At 41.5% G+C, this 13,862-nt stretch overlaps 2 pseudogenes; both read left to right on the top strand.

Annotated features, from left to right (window-relative positions):
- LOC132206192 (saoe class I histocompatibility antigen, A alpha chain-like) overlaps positions 1–986 on the top strand; it is a 40,984-nt pseudogene extending 39,998 nt beyond the window's left edge.
- A 105-nt stretch (positions 987–1,091) lies between these two features.
- Positions 1,092–11,796, top strand: LOC125467709 (interferon-induced very large GTPase 1-like; annotated as a pseudogene).
- The last annotated feature ends 2,066 nt before the right edge of the window (positions 11,797–13,862 follow it).

Raw genomic sequence — 13,862 nt, 5'->3', positions numbered from 1 at the left:
CTTTCGTGCCCAGTTGTTTTAGTGTTCTAAATGCAGTTGAATTCACCCATGATAATTGTGTTTTGCATGCTACATGGCTCTCTCATCTCCTGATTAATGCTGTGCCCCACACCACCACCTCCAATTGGTGGCATATAAGTAAATCCAACCAATATCTATTGCCACTTGCTGTTTTATATCCACCAAAATAGATTCCACACATTGTCCTTCAGATCAGACATCCTCCCTGACTAATGTACTGCTCCAATCCCTCAAAATCAGCACAACTGAACCCTCTTTTCCATCTTGTCTCTCCTTCCTGAATGGTGAATATCCTTGAATATTGCATTCCCAGTCCTGATTACTGCACAGACATTGTTTCTGTAATAATACATAGGTCATACAGATGAGCTCTATTTATGTGCTGAGATCATTTACCTTCCTGAGAATGCTGCATGCTTTATGTTAGAGTGCCCTTGTATTTGACATTATTCTGCTTTTGAAGCATATAAATTGCTCACTGATCAGATCCAAGAGTTCTTCACTTCCCCAGATGGTGTTGATCAGATCGATGCTGTGTGTTTCGTTGCTCAAGGCTCTATGGCTCATCTGACCCAGACACAAATGTCTTTGATTCAATTCTTTCCATTTTTGACAAAGATATTGCAGAGAACATACAAATCCTAGTGACATTTGCAGATGGGCAGGCTCCCCCTGTTCTGGAGGCCATCAATGTTGCTGAGGTACCATGTCCCAAAGATAAAAGGTTTTCCAGTTCTACTTCGTCTGGAGCTCAAAGATGGGCCATGTCTACAGGGATCCATTTACAAAAGTCTGGAATTGGGGGTGCCCACATGTACCCAACACTGCCCTTCATTTGCAGTTGGTTGCATCAAGCTGTACATGGATCCTCATGCACAAGCACCAAACATCACCACGTACTGAAGTTGGATCGTTTTGTGTCACCTGTACTTCAGGAAAAAATATGTAAAGAAAAACACTTTTGACCACAAATCCATAAGGTGGTAACGTCTGGCAGATCTTAAAGGAAAAGGAGATGGTTGATCCTATCCCCTGGTTCCCTGAACAAACTGTCAAAGTCATTTGACAGAATGCCTCATCACCAGAACTTTCTAACAAACACCAAGTTGGGCAATATTTGTCGGATCCTTCATGTACACCCAGTCTCTGTGCTACTGCACGCTGCCCTTGAAGTGACTGCACTGGTGAACAGACTGTCATTCATCACCTTCTGGAATGCACCTTTGCAAGGAGACCTGGAGACAGATACAGTGGATATTGTGCAAGTTTGTCCAGAGCAGCTCCATGAGCCAGGACATTATTCTCCACAGTCTGTTCCCTGGGACGCACACAGGGAGAAACATTAACTGTACCTGGAAGACCACTGACTCGGTGAAAGCCACTCTTTGGTCTTCTCAAAATTTGTTGGTCATCCAGTGTGAGGAATTACCCTCGACAAAGTGTCACACTCCAAGGTCCAGGGCTACATGATGAGGGACACATTAAAATTTGGCGCACCTGCTATCAAGGCACAGTGAGGAAAAGAACACAGTCCACAGACTCTCTACCAAAGTGTAACAGGGTCCGTTCAATTCTCAGACCACCGCCACCTATCCCCCACTCCTTGCCTCAAAATGAATATAAATAGTTTCCTGTGAGAATAGAAAATTATCATATTTTCAATGCTGCCCATTTACCACATTGCCCACCTCATTCCTTACAGCAAAGTCTTGCTCGCTTGTTGAATTGTGAATATGCCATTGTAGAACTTTTTCTGAGACACTTTTGAAACTTTTGCTCTTTACTATTCTTTGTTTTGCAACTGTAGGGAACCTCTCGGGAATGTCAAATTGCAATGGGGGTTTGTCTTTTTTTTCCCCCTCTGCAAAGACTTTTAGGACACTTTGTCTGTACTTATGGATGATATAAAATTATAATTTGAAATGTTTTCAGCCATTTCCCATCTACCTCTGGGTCCAATGCTCCCTCCTCGTTCCCAAATCCTCACCAACTGCATTTGGGGGAAAAAAAGGTGTCCCCACCCATGGGCACCCCGCACACTGCACCTGCTCTGAACTCTGCATCTACACACAGCTCTCCTGTGGCCTGGATAGGGGAAATTCTCCACTGCAGGGGTTGCTGAGTGCTGAAATCAGCCATTAATGCTCAGCTCATTTTATTATATATAGAATGTTGATTGGAACAGGGCATTTGCAATCATAAAAAAATTGGAACCAAATTGCACTGGAACAGTGTAAAGAATAGTGAAGTGCAAGAGTTCCAAGAGACCCTCAGAGAAAAGTTCTACAAAGGCATATTCACAATTCATCAAGAGAGGACGACTTGGTTCTGAGGTATGAGGTAAACAATGTGTTAAATGGATAGCACTTAAAATGTGGTCATTAATGCACTATGAGGTTTAGGACAATATGGAAAGGACGTTTCTTACTTTAGATTGTTTGATGAGAGTGAGAACAGGAGAATTGATCATTTCAATACATGGTTGGAAACTGTAGTAGAAAGAGGGCATCAGATTTCTCAGAAGTCCATCCAGTTCTGGTGCAGAATTCTGGGTTCTGTCAGGGCCACTCAGCTCCTGACCTCATTACAGCCTTGTTTCAGACATGGATCAAGAGCTGAATTACAGAGGCGAGGTAAGAGTGACAGCCCTTGATATCAAGGGTGCATTCGACTGAGTGTGACATAAACAAACATTAGCAAAACTGAAATTAATGGGTATCAAGGGGCAAACTCTCTGGTGGTTACAGTCACACCTGACACTTTGGAAGATAGTCAGTCAGCTCAGCTCCAGGACATCTCTGCAGGAATTCCTCTGCAGTGTTGTTGGCCCAAACACCTCCAGCTTCTTCATCATTGACCTTCTCTCCATCATAAGGTCAGAAGTTAGGATATCTGCAGCTATTGCACAGTGTTCAGCATTGGTCATGACTTCTCAGGTATTGAAGCAGTCCATGTCCAAATACAGCAAGATCTGGACAATATCCAGGCTTGGGCTGACAAATGGCAGTAACAGTCACACCACACAAGTGCCAGGCTATGACCATCATCGATAAAAGACAATCTAACTACCAACCCTTGACATTCAATGCTGTTACTGTCACTGAATCTCCCAGTATCAACATCCTGGGAGGTATCATTGATCAGAAATTTAACTGGACTCACCACATAAATGCAGTAGCTACAAGAACAGCTCAGAGACTAGGGATAATGTGGGCAATAACTCACTTCCTGACTCCCAAAAGCCTTTCCACCACCTGGAAGGCATAACTCAGGAGTATGATGGAACACTCCCCACTTTCCTGGATGGGTGCAGCCTCAGCAACACTCAAGAACTTGACACCATCCAAGTCAAAGCAGCCCACTTGATTGGCAGTATATCCAAAAGCATCCACTCCCACCACCACAGATGCTCAGCAGCAGTATGTATTGTCTACAAGACACACTGCAGAAATTCACCAAAGCTCCTCAGACAGCATGTTGCAAGCCCAAGAATACTTCCATCTAGAAGGACAAGGGCAGCAGTTACATGGGAAAACCACTACCTGCAAGTTCCTCTCCGAGCCACTTGCCATCCTGACTTGGAAATATTATGCATTTAACCCCAGAGCTAAGTTTATACAGAGAATGATCTGCTTTGTTGTGGAGTTGTTTAACATCAGAAAACTCCTAGGTCAGCCTGCCATTTTATTTCTCTTCTTTCTGTGAGCTCCTTCCCTGGAGAATGTACAGTACCTCAACCAAAGTAGCTTTTGCATGCATACTAGATATGATCTACTTTTATTATGGTATTGACTATTCAGCTCCTAATTCTAAATGATGAACTATTTTCCTTAAAATATTTGTCTGCACATTTTTCTTCTGAAGTTGTTCATTGAGTTCTCAATCGCTTCCTGCTTTTCATTAAAAATTTCATTGTCTTTCCAAGCATTGTAATGTGCTCCGTCAGTTTTGAAATTTTGTTTTCAATTTTCCTTCCAAATGGAATTCTTTGTTACTTAAGGCTTTAACCATTCCAGCAACAGGAGACAGTCTCGTGAAAGAATTCATTAAACCTTACTTAAGTTACTAAATAACAGTTAACAAAGCAGTTCAGTAACTTTACAGGTGCATTCCAATTCACCTTAGAGCATGAGTCTCTACTGAGTCTTTGGCTTCCCTTCAGTGCCTCTGGAACCTTCTGCCTGGACAGCAGTCTCTGTAAGTTTCAGTTTTAAACTTGGTGGAAACCTCACTCACCAAAAGCCGTTGCTTATTAACACTTGCCAAGCCACAACCCACTGGATGATCAATAACATTATTATGTCTGATTGGCCAAGTTGAGGCCAGGCATGTTTCCAATCTGTTGCAATATTCCAATATGTGTGGCTAGTCCATTGTTGGCCCTTTGGGGAAACTGTCATCAATTGATGTCACTTCCCACTATCCCCTGACTGAAACTTCAAAATGTAGAATACTCACAGGGCCGTCATTCCCATTACAGATGGTCTCTGTTCCTGTAAGACTCCACACAAACACCTAATAATGACTGATTTTAGAGGTTACTTTTTTTTTAACTCCCAGTGATTGTTTGTGTTTGGAATGAGTTGCTTTAGCTTAAAGCAAAGGACAAAGTGGAAAAGGTGCTTGGAACCTTAAGTCTCAATAAAACTATTACAAATGATTACAAATTATTAACGGAAAAGTTACCAAGCAGCAAGTAATCAATACATACACAGAATCTGCATGAACTATAAAAGCAGGATAATGTAAGATTTTTCTCATTCATTCATGTAGGTTTGCAAGCAGAGGCAGCATTTGTTGCCTCTTCTTAGTTCCTCTTGAGAAGGTGGTGGTGAACTGCTTTCTTGAACCACTGCTGTCTATTTGTTTGTAGATGCACCCATAATCCTGCTAGGAAGGGACTTCTAAGATTTTGACCCAGCTACACGGAAGAAGTAGTGATTCATTTCCAAGTCAGTATGATGAATAGCTTGCAGGTGGTGGTGTTCCCATGTGTTTGCTGCTCTTGTTGTTCAAGTTGGTGGTGGTCTTGAGCTGTCCTTGAAGACTTGTGATTATATACAGTGCATCTTGTGGATGGTACGAATGTGGACCAATGATTACAGAAAACAGTGTGGAAAACATTGGGCAGAGAGACACTAAGGAGTTTTGAGAAGAAGATTGACTTCGTTAGCTGAAGTCACAGACCACAGTTGGCACAGGGCACAGACTGTATGATGAAAGGAAAACAAACCAGTGTGATTCTAATTTTTTACAATCCTGTTTAAATCACTGGCCTAATAATGTTAATTATTAATAAGCCTCTGAAATGATTTAATTTAAAATCTTTATTAGTTTCAGCACAGCCAGAGGCAGATCTCACTCTTCACCGCTAGGAGGCCAGGATGTTGAGGTGAGACTAAAGATGACTGAATCCAACAGAGCAAAGCCTGTTCAGAGACAATCACAACAAAGTGCAGTATCACTTAACACACTGGAAGAAAACAAGATCACTAATGAACAAGTCCAAAGAGATGAATCAATTCCTACTAACAATGATTCCAATGTAAATACTGGAAAATCTAATGCAGGAATCAATATTCCAGAATTCTTGACAGAATTAGGATTACAAAGCAAGAAACTGTTTCTGAGCGACATTCCCAACCTAAATACAGAAACACTTCAAAATAAATCACCAAATTCCCCTCAGGATATTCCAGGATATTTTCTCTGGAATTTAATGATTGTCAATTCACAGGCAAGAAGCTCAAAATACAAACCAACAAAGATACAAAATCATTCAGAATCAGATAGCTTGGATCTTCTGTTTCTGGATGAAAGCTGTGAAGATTTATACCATTCCTTGGATATCATTGTTGCAGAGATTCCGTAGGCAGATACTTAGAAAGGAAATTTTCCTGTATACTGACCCGTTCCTGACCTATTACTGCCGGCTGGTAACAAGGGCTGCACCTTCCTACTGTGGGCCCTGCACTCCATTATGAAGAAGTAGCGCCCACTCTCACTCCAACATTATCAGTGGTGAGTGGAGTTCCACAGGGCTCTGTCCTTGGGTCTCTACTGTTTGTAATTTTTATTAATGACTTGGACGAGGGAATTGAAGGATGGGTCAGCAAGTTTGCAGACGACACAAAGGTCGGAGGTGTCGTTGACAGTGTAGAGGGCTGTTGTAGGCTGCAGCGGGACATTGACAGGATGCAGAGATGGGCTGAGAGGTGGCAGATGGAGTTCAACCTGGATAAATGCGAGGTGATGCATTTTGGAAGGTCGAATTTGAAAGCTGAGTACAGGATTAAGGATAGGATTCTTGGCAGCGTGGAGGAACAGAGGGATCTTGGTGTGCAGATACATAGATCCCTTAAAATGGCCACCCAAGTGGACAGGGTTGTTAAGAAAGCATATGGTGTTTTGGCTTTCATTAACAGGGGGATTGAGTTTAAGAGTCGTGAGATCTTGTTGCAGCTCTATAAAACTTTGGTTAGACCGCACTTGGAATACTGCGTCCAGTTCTGGTCGCCCTATTATAGGAAAGATGTGGATGCTTTGGAGAGGGTTCAGAGGAGGTTTACCAGGATGCTGCCTGGACTGGAGGGCTTATCTTATGAAGAGAGGTTAACTGAGCTCGGTCTCTTTTCATTGGAGAAAAGGAGGAGGAGAGGGGACCTAATTGAGGTATACAAGATAATGAGAGGCATAGATAGAGTTGATAGCCAGAGACTATTTCCCAGGGTAGAAATGGCTAGCACGAGGGGTCATAGTTTTAAGCTGGTTGGTGGAAAGTATAGAGGGGATGTCAGAGGCAGGTTCTTTACGCAGAGAGTTGTGAGAGCATGGAATGCGTTGCCAGCAGCAGTTGTGGAAGCAAGGTCATTGGGGTCATTTAAGAGACTGCTGGACATGTATATGGTCACAGAAATTTGAGGGTGCATACATGAGGATCAATGGTCGGCACAACATTGTGGGCTGAGGGGCCTGTTCTGTGCTGTACTGTTCTTTGTTCTATGTTCTATGTTCTATTATGCAGGTTTTAAGGAAACAAACATGGTGACTGCTAACATTCCCATCTTTTCCTTCATCCAAATAGGTTCCTGCACCATTTGCAAATCTGTGATTCTAAATGAAGTCCTCAGCTCCTCCCAGCAACATCACAACTTCTTCATCCATTACAATATCGATGGTGGTGATTTCTCTCGCAGGATTTCTGATAGCCTTGTCAAGTTGAGATGGTACCTGCCCAGTGAGAGTGAGGAATTGAATCTTTTCATGGAGCCAAGTGTGGTATAAACCTTCAAAGTGATATTAAAGAGTCCCACACACAGGTTCAGTTTCTGACAAACATCTCTTCAGCTGGTTTTATTTGGATTGATAATATCAACAGTGATTTAAGCAAGATTCTGAAGTCCCTCACACAGTCTCCAGCGAGTACATACATCGTGCTCACTGAGAGCAGTGTGAGCAATCAGACTAAAGAACACTTGAGGAGATTTGTTACATCTTCAGTGTTTAAACGGAAACAAATATTATCACAAGGCAAAAGGAACAATGCAGAATTTACTGAGATACTGCGACTCATATTGAAAAAAGCCTGGGAACTAACCCGTCAAAAGAACAATGAGATATCAAAGTGTGGAGCTGGATGAACACAGCAGGCTGAGCAGCATCTTAGGAGCACAAAAGCTGACGTTTCAGGCCGAGACCCTTCACCCGAAACATCAGCTTGTCCTGCTGTGTTCGTCCAGCTTCACACTTTGTTATCTTGGATTCTCCAGCATCTGCAGTTCCCATTATCTCTAGAAAAAGAACAATGTTGCCCAAAGCAGGGAAAGGAGAGTTCAACACAAAAATATTGTAATGACCTTGAAGAAAGGAAAAGGAAACTTCAAATGCAACAGTGAGCACAAGATATATCAGTTGATGTGAAAATATTCATTACAGACCTGACAGGCAGGGATGAGAGGAAATATTTCCTGCACTGGATAAAATTTGGGTTGGATTCTAGATCAAGAGACTGTCTCTTTGGGTTACATAAAAAATACGAAGCTCTGTATGAGAAATCCCAGGGACAGTCAACAAAGCAGAAAGATTCTACAACCAAAAAGTGTTTACAAAAATTAGACCAACAGATAACTGCCAGCTCCCTTGGACTCGAAAACTTCATGCGAGAAATCGGAGTATCTATGCAACATTGATAAAGGACGACAAAGGTAATGAGGAAGAGAACATTGTACAAATGTTACCCCAAACTGCTGCTGACCTGATGTTGGATGGATTCCCTTTCGAACTCATCGATGGAGATGTTTCCAACATGCCTTTAAAGTGGATCACTGATGTACCGGACACAGTTGAAGACAGGACTGGCAGTGAAACCAGTGTGTTTGTGCTGACGGTGCTGGGAGTACAGACCACAGGCAAGTCCACACATCTCAACACCACGTTTGGTTTGCAGTTTGCTGTGAGCAGTGGGCGATGTACCTGTGGGGCCTACATGCAACACATTAAGATCACATGAAATCTGCTGATGGAGCTGGGTTGTGGGTACATCATGATGATCGACACTGAGGGGCTGAAAGCACCAGGGCTGTCAGAAATCGACGACAGCTATGAACATGACAATGAGCATGCCGCACTGGTGATCAGGTTAAGTGATATAGCATTGATAAACATGGCCATGGAAAACTCTACTGAGATGCAGGATGTGCTGCAGATAGTGGTCCATGCATTTATACAGATGAGAGAAGTGGGGAAAAGGCCGGTTTGTTATTTTGTTCACTAGAATGTGAGTGACGTGGCTGCTCATGATCAGAATATCAGAGGCTGCAGACATCGGCCGGAACATCTGGATGTGATGACACAAGCAGCGACTGAAATGTAAAAATGTGATCGAGAGTTCAGCAAGTTCTCGGATGTGTTGGAGTATGGTGCAATGGAGAATAACTGGAACATCCCAGGGCTGTGGCATGGGAATCCACCCATGGCAGCTGTCAATAGTGGCTATAGTCACAGGGTCTTTGAGCTGAAGAAAATGATTTTTCAGAATCTGAAAGAGAAGAGAAATAAAAGGAGACTGTAGACCATCTCTGCGTTTATCGATTGGATTAAGTCCCCGTGGAAGGCAGTGAAATATGAGAATTTCATCTTCAGTTTCCAGAACAGTTTGGTACAAGGAATTTCCTGTCATGTACACTGAGCTGGAGTGGGAACTGAGGAAAGAGATACATTTCTTCCTGGAAAGAGCACAGAACAGAATTTTTAATACATAACAGGATCCAGAAAATGTAGTTCAACATTTGAAAAGAGAACGGGTGGAATTCCTCAATGTACAGAAAGAAAAAGCTCTTCTACATCGAAGAACTATTATTCCACTGGCAAAAACTCAAACCTTGCTGAAAAATGCAGGAAGGATTTTGTCCAGAGCATTGAATCTCTGATCATTGAACATGGAATGTATATGGACAGGAAGTGTGATTAGGCAGTGCAGAGGAGGAGAGCTCTGCAGAAGCTGAATGATATTAAGGATAAGTATCAGAGTCGGATTGAAGAACAGGTCAATGAACTCCTACAGAAGTGCAGACAAGAAAATGAGGAAATGAATAAAACACAACTGGAGAAAGCTTTTGGGAAAATATGGCAGAAGACAATTTCTACATTTAATTATTCGCCACCATCAAATATAATGAAAGACATGAAAATGAGCCAGAACTTGCCCACAAGCACAAAACTCCAGAAGAGATTTAATGAGAAAACGGTGTTTGCGCTGAAGGATGAAAACCTCAAGTCGCTTACAATCATATTGAGCCACTCATGCAAAAGACAGACAATGTGAAGACCAGTAAATAGATTGGATTTAGTTTGCTTGTAGAATAGATGGCTAGGAAGTGATTTCATAGCAGCATTAAAAGTCAGAATTGCCCTGTTTACTGGAAAGAGAAGATTGGGATAACTTCCCACTTGGTAGAAGCATCAACAATCGGAAGGCACAGGTGCTTGCACCAATACTTAATTTAAGGCAATCGACAAAATAATCACATCAAACTGAAATGAAGAAAGCCTATGGCAGAAGACAATTTCAACATCTAATTATTCGCCACCATCAAATATAATGAAAGACGTGAAAATGAGCCAGAACTTGCCCACAAGCAGAAAACTTAGGAAGAGATTTAACAAGAAAACTGTGTTTGCACTGAGGGATAAAAGGCTCCAAGTCACTTACAATCATACTGAGCCAATTGAAGGGTCTAGGCCTGAAGTGTCAGCGTTCCTGATCCTATGATTCTGCTTGGCCTGCTGTGTTCATCCAGCTCAAGACCTTGTTATCCTGAATATTATTGCAACTTTATTTCTGAACAGCATTGCTCACGATTAAATAAAAATGACATTCATAGAGCCCAGCAGCTGTGAGATCCGTGAGCGAGGTAGTGCAAACAGTTTGTGAATCAGACAGTGAACTAGAAGCAGGATTCTGATTCTAATCATTGCAGAGAACTCCTGAGAGTCATAGAGGAGAAAATTCAGCAAAACCGTGATCAGAGATTTACTTTTACTTAACATTTTAAGTTGGATTTTAAAATTTGTATCTGTATATTTGCAGTTAGAAAATATGGAAATCTGCACAAAAACTTTCAAAAGAAAAACAATCCTGTGGAGCAATAGAAAAGGAGAAAGCAGGTTATTGCCAAAGCTTTAAGGACATCTGTCAGGAGAAAGATCAAACCAAACAGAGAGCAGAATTATTCTGTGAAAATTGCCTGATCTCAGCCATCATCCAAGCTGTTGATAAAAAATTGGGATTAGAAATTGTTCAGTACATGAGGTACCACTGCAAAGGAGGGAAGTTCTTGTACCAGTAAAACTTCCAGGTGGCTCTGATTCTGTATTTGAAGAAGAGGGGAAAATTTGATGAATATTGCCGAGTACAGCACAGTACAGGCCCTTCAGCTATATATAAAACAGACCATGTCACTTGAGAAAGATTGGCTTAAAAAACAAGTTTTTCAACACTGTGCAGCCACAAATGATGAACAAGTTTCTCTCCTATGCTGACTCACACAGGTCAAAGAGGCTCTGAAGAATATAACTCTCCCAAGCAATGAGAAGTCAGTCAGTGATTTCATCTAGAAATTTAAAGACAATCTGGGAGATGAGATACAGATTCCATAGGAGACACTGGGACCTGTTACTTTTCAGTCTGAAAAGAGAATTCTCAGAACGTTAAACAAGAAATTGAAAGTTTTATCAAAATAAATCATCTGACTGAAAGGGTTAAGGATTGGGGAAAGGATATTGCTGGAAAACTCACTTCTTTCCCTACAGATCCATCCAGTGAATTGTACACAATGTTATGTGGCTGTGGGGTGCAGTGCCCTTTCTGTGGTGTCCTGTGTGATTGTACAAACAGGGAGCACTCACAGCACAGTGCTGAATATCACCGGAGCCAAGGGTTGCAGATACACCATTACTGAGATACTGGTGTCAGAAAATTATATGACAAGTGTTGCAGGTGATGCTAGTTTCTGGAATAAAGACACTGGGGGAACTGGTTTTCTTACAAGAATTACAGGGATCTCAACACCCAGTACAGTCATTGGAATATTCCAGCTGATACCAACATTGAAACATCAGCCTTTTGGAAATGTGTTTTCTTCAAATTCAGTGTCCAGTTTGCTGATAAATACGCAGCAAAAGAGCAGACAGTATTTCCAGTTGGAAGTTATCTTGGGAACAGGTTTTAAAGACATTGAAGATAAATACAATGTGAAGGTTGATGAGTTCTGTTAACTAATTGGCTTCAAACATTGAGCCTGAGATGCCTCTTTAGCCCTCCGCACCTGGTCTAAGCACTAAATCTCAGAGCTATCTGCTTCTCCCGCTTTGCTCCTTCCTGCTCCAAGCCCCTACCTCTGGAAATCTGCCGGTCTTACCTCCCACTTTCAATCCAAAGTTCTTTCGAGTTTTGAGAAGATTTGTAGCTCAGGTTGATGGATGTAAGTTTGCTCGCTGAGCTGGAAAGTTCATTTTCAGACGTTGCGTCACCATTCTAGGTATCATCATCAGTGACCCTCCGCAACGTCTGAAAACGAACCTTCCAGCTCAGCGAGCAAACTTACATCCAAAGTTCTTTGCTAGGGTGTCCTCGGCTTAAACCTTCCACAGACGTTATGGAGTGGGAGTGAGAGCAGCTCTGAGAAATTTCCAGCCTATTTGCCGGGTTTGGAGGAGTTTCTGAAATGTGCAACCAATGTTTAACAGGTGGAAAATTTCACCTTTCATCACCAGTTCCCACATGTGAAGAACTAAACAGAAAATTAAATTTGGGGTAATTGTATCTTCACCTTTTAGTGATTTCCACAGTCTAGAATCCAGACTGTGACAGATATCTAATTGAGTCTCTTGTTTCATCCCCAAGCTGGAAGTCGAATCTCTCCCACTAAATTTAAATAAAGGGATCTCCATCTAAAAAAAGTTGTCTTTTCTCTTTCCAATGACTGCCATGAATTTGTATTATATCCTATTTATAACTTGCATTTGGAAGTCTCATTGTTTAGTCATTATACATTGATATCAAAAAGATAAGGATTACTCAGATAAGCCAATGGGCCGAGGAGTGCCAGATAGAATTTAGTTTTGGAAAGGCAAACCACGGTAGGACTTAATCAATTAATGGTAGGGCCCTGGGGATTGTGGCCAAACAAAGAGACCCAGTGGTGCAGGTCATAGTTCCTTGAAAGTGGAGTCATTGGTAGATAGGATGGTGCAGAAGGCATTTGGCACGCTTGCCTTCATTGGTCAGTGCATTGAGTATAGGAATTGGGATGCCATGTTATGCTGTACAGGACATTGGTTAGAGCCTCTTTTAGAATACTGTGTGCAATACTGTTCTCCCTGTTTTAAGATGGATGTTGCTAATCTTCAGAGGGTTCAGAAGAGATTTACATGATGTTGCAGGGATTGGAGAAGTTGAGTACAGGGAGAGGCTGAAATGGCTGCAGCTTTTTTCCCCCTGGAGCATCAGAGACTGAGGGGTGAGCTTGTAGAGCTTTATAAAATCATGAGGTACTTGGATAGGGTGAATTGGCAAGGTATTTTTCCCAGAGTAGGGGAGTCCAAAACTAGAGGGCATAGGTTTAAGGCGAGAAGCGGAGGATTTAAAAGGGACCTAAGGGGCAATTTTTTCACACAGAGGATGATGCGTGTGTGCATCGAATTGCCAGACAAAGTGATGGAGGCTGGTACAATTACAACATTGAAAAGGCATCTGGATGGGTACATGAATAGGAAGAGTTTAGAGAGAAATGGGCTAAATGCTGGTAAATGTGACTATATCAGTCAGGATATATGTTTAGCACAGACGAGTTGAACAAGTTGATGAGTTTCTGTGCTGTGTGATTCCATAGATCTATCACTTAACGTGGCAATTAAATGATGCTTCTAATGCTGTGACAAAGAGATAATAAACATGACATGAATATTTTTACTCAATTCTTATGATTATGTTTTATTTTATTCTTTCAGATATTTTCCACAAATAATTAAATAACAGATGATAAATGATGTTGTTTATGAGCAATTACTGAACAAAATGTGATTGTTGGAAAAATCCAATTTATTGAATTCTAAAATTGTAATCTAAAATAATAATGTATAGTATCATATTCTGAAATTCTTCACCAGTGTGTCATAGTTTGCAATTTTATGCGAAGAAATGTTTGTGCTCTGTTTTCCAGTTTTGAAAGTAAGTGAATTTTTTGTAAGTATTGCTATATTCTATTAGTCAAACTTTCGTTTAAATCAAATATTACCCTTAATCAGCTCTCACCTTCTTGGCAATAAAACAAATGATTTAA

This window comes from Stegostoma tigrinum, chromosome 34 (genome assembly GCF_030684315.1).
Source record: "Stegostoma tigrinum isolate sSteTig4 chromosome 34, sSteTig4.hap1, whole genome shotgun sequence".
Taxonomy (NCBI): Eukaryota; Metazoa; Chordata; class Chondrichthyes; order Orectolobiformes; family Stegostomatidae; genus Stegostoma; species Stegostoma tigrinum.
This window is presented reverse-complemented; position numbering and strand designations above follow the sequence as displayed.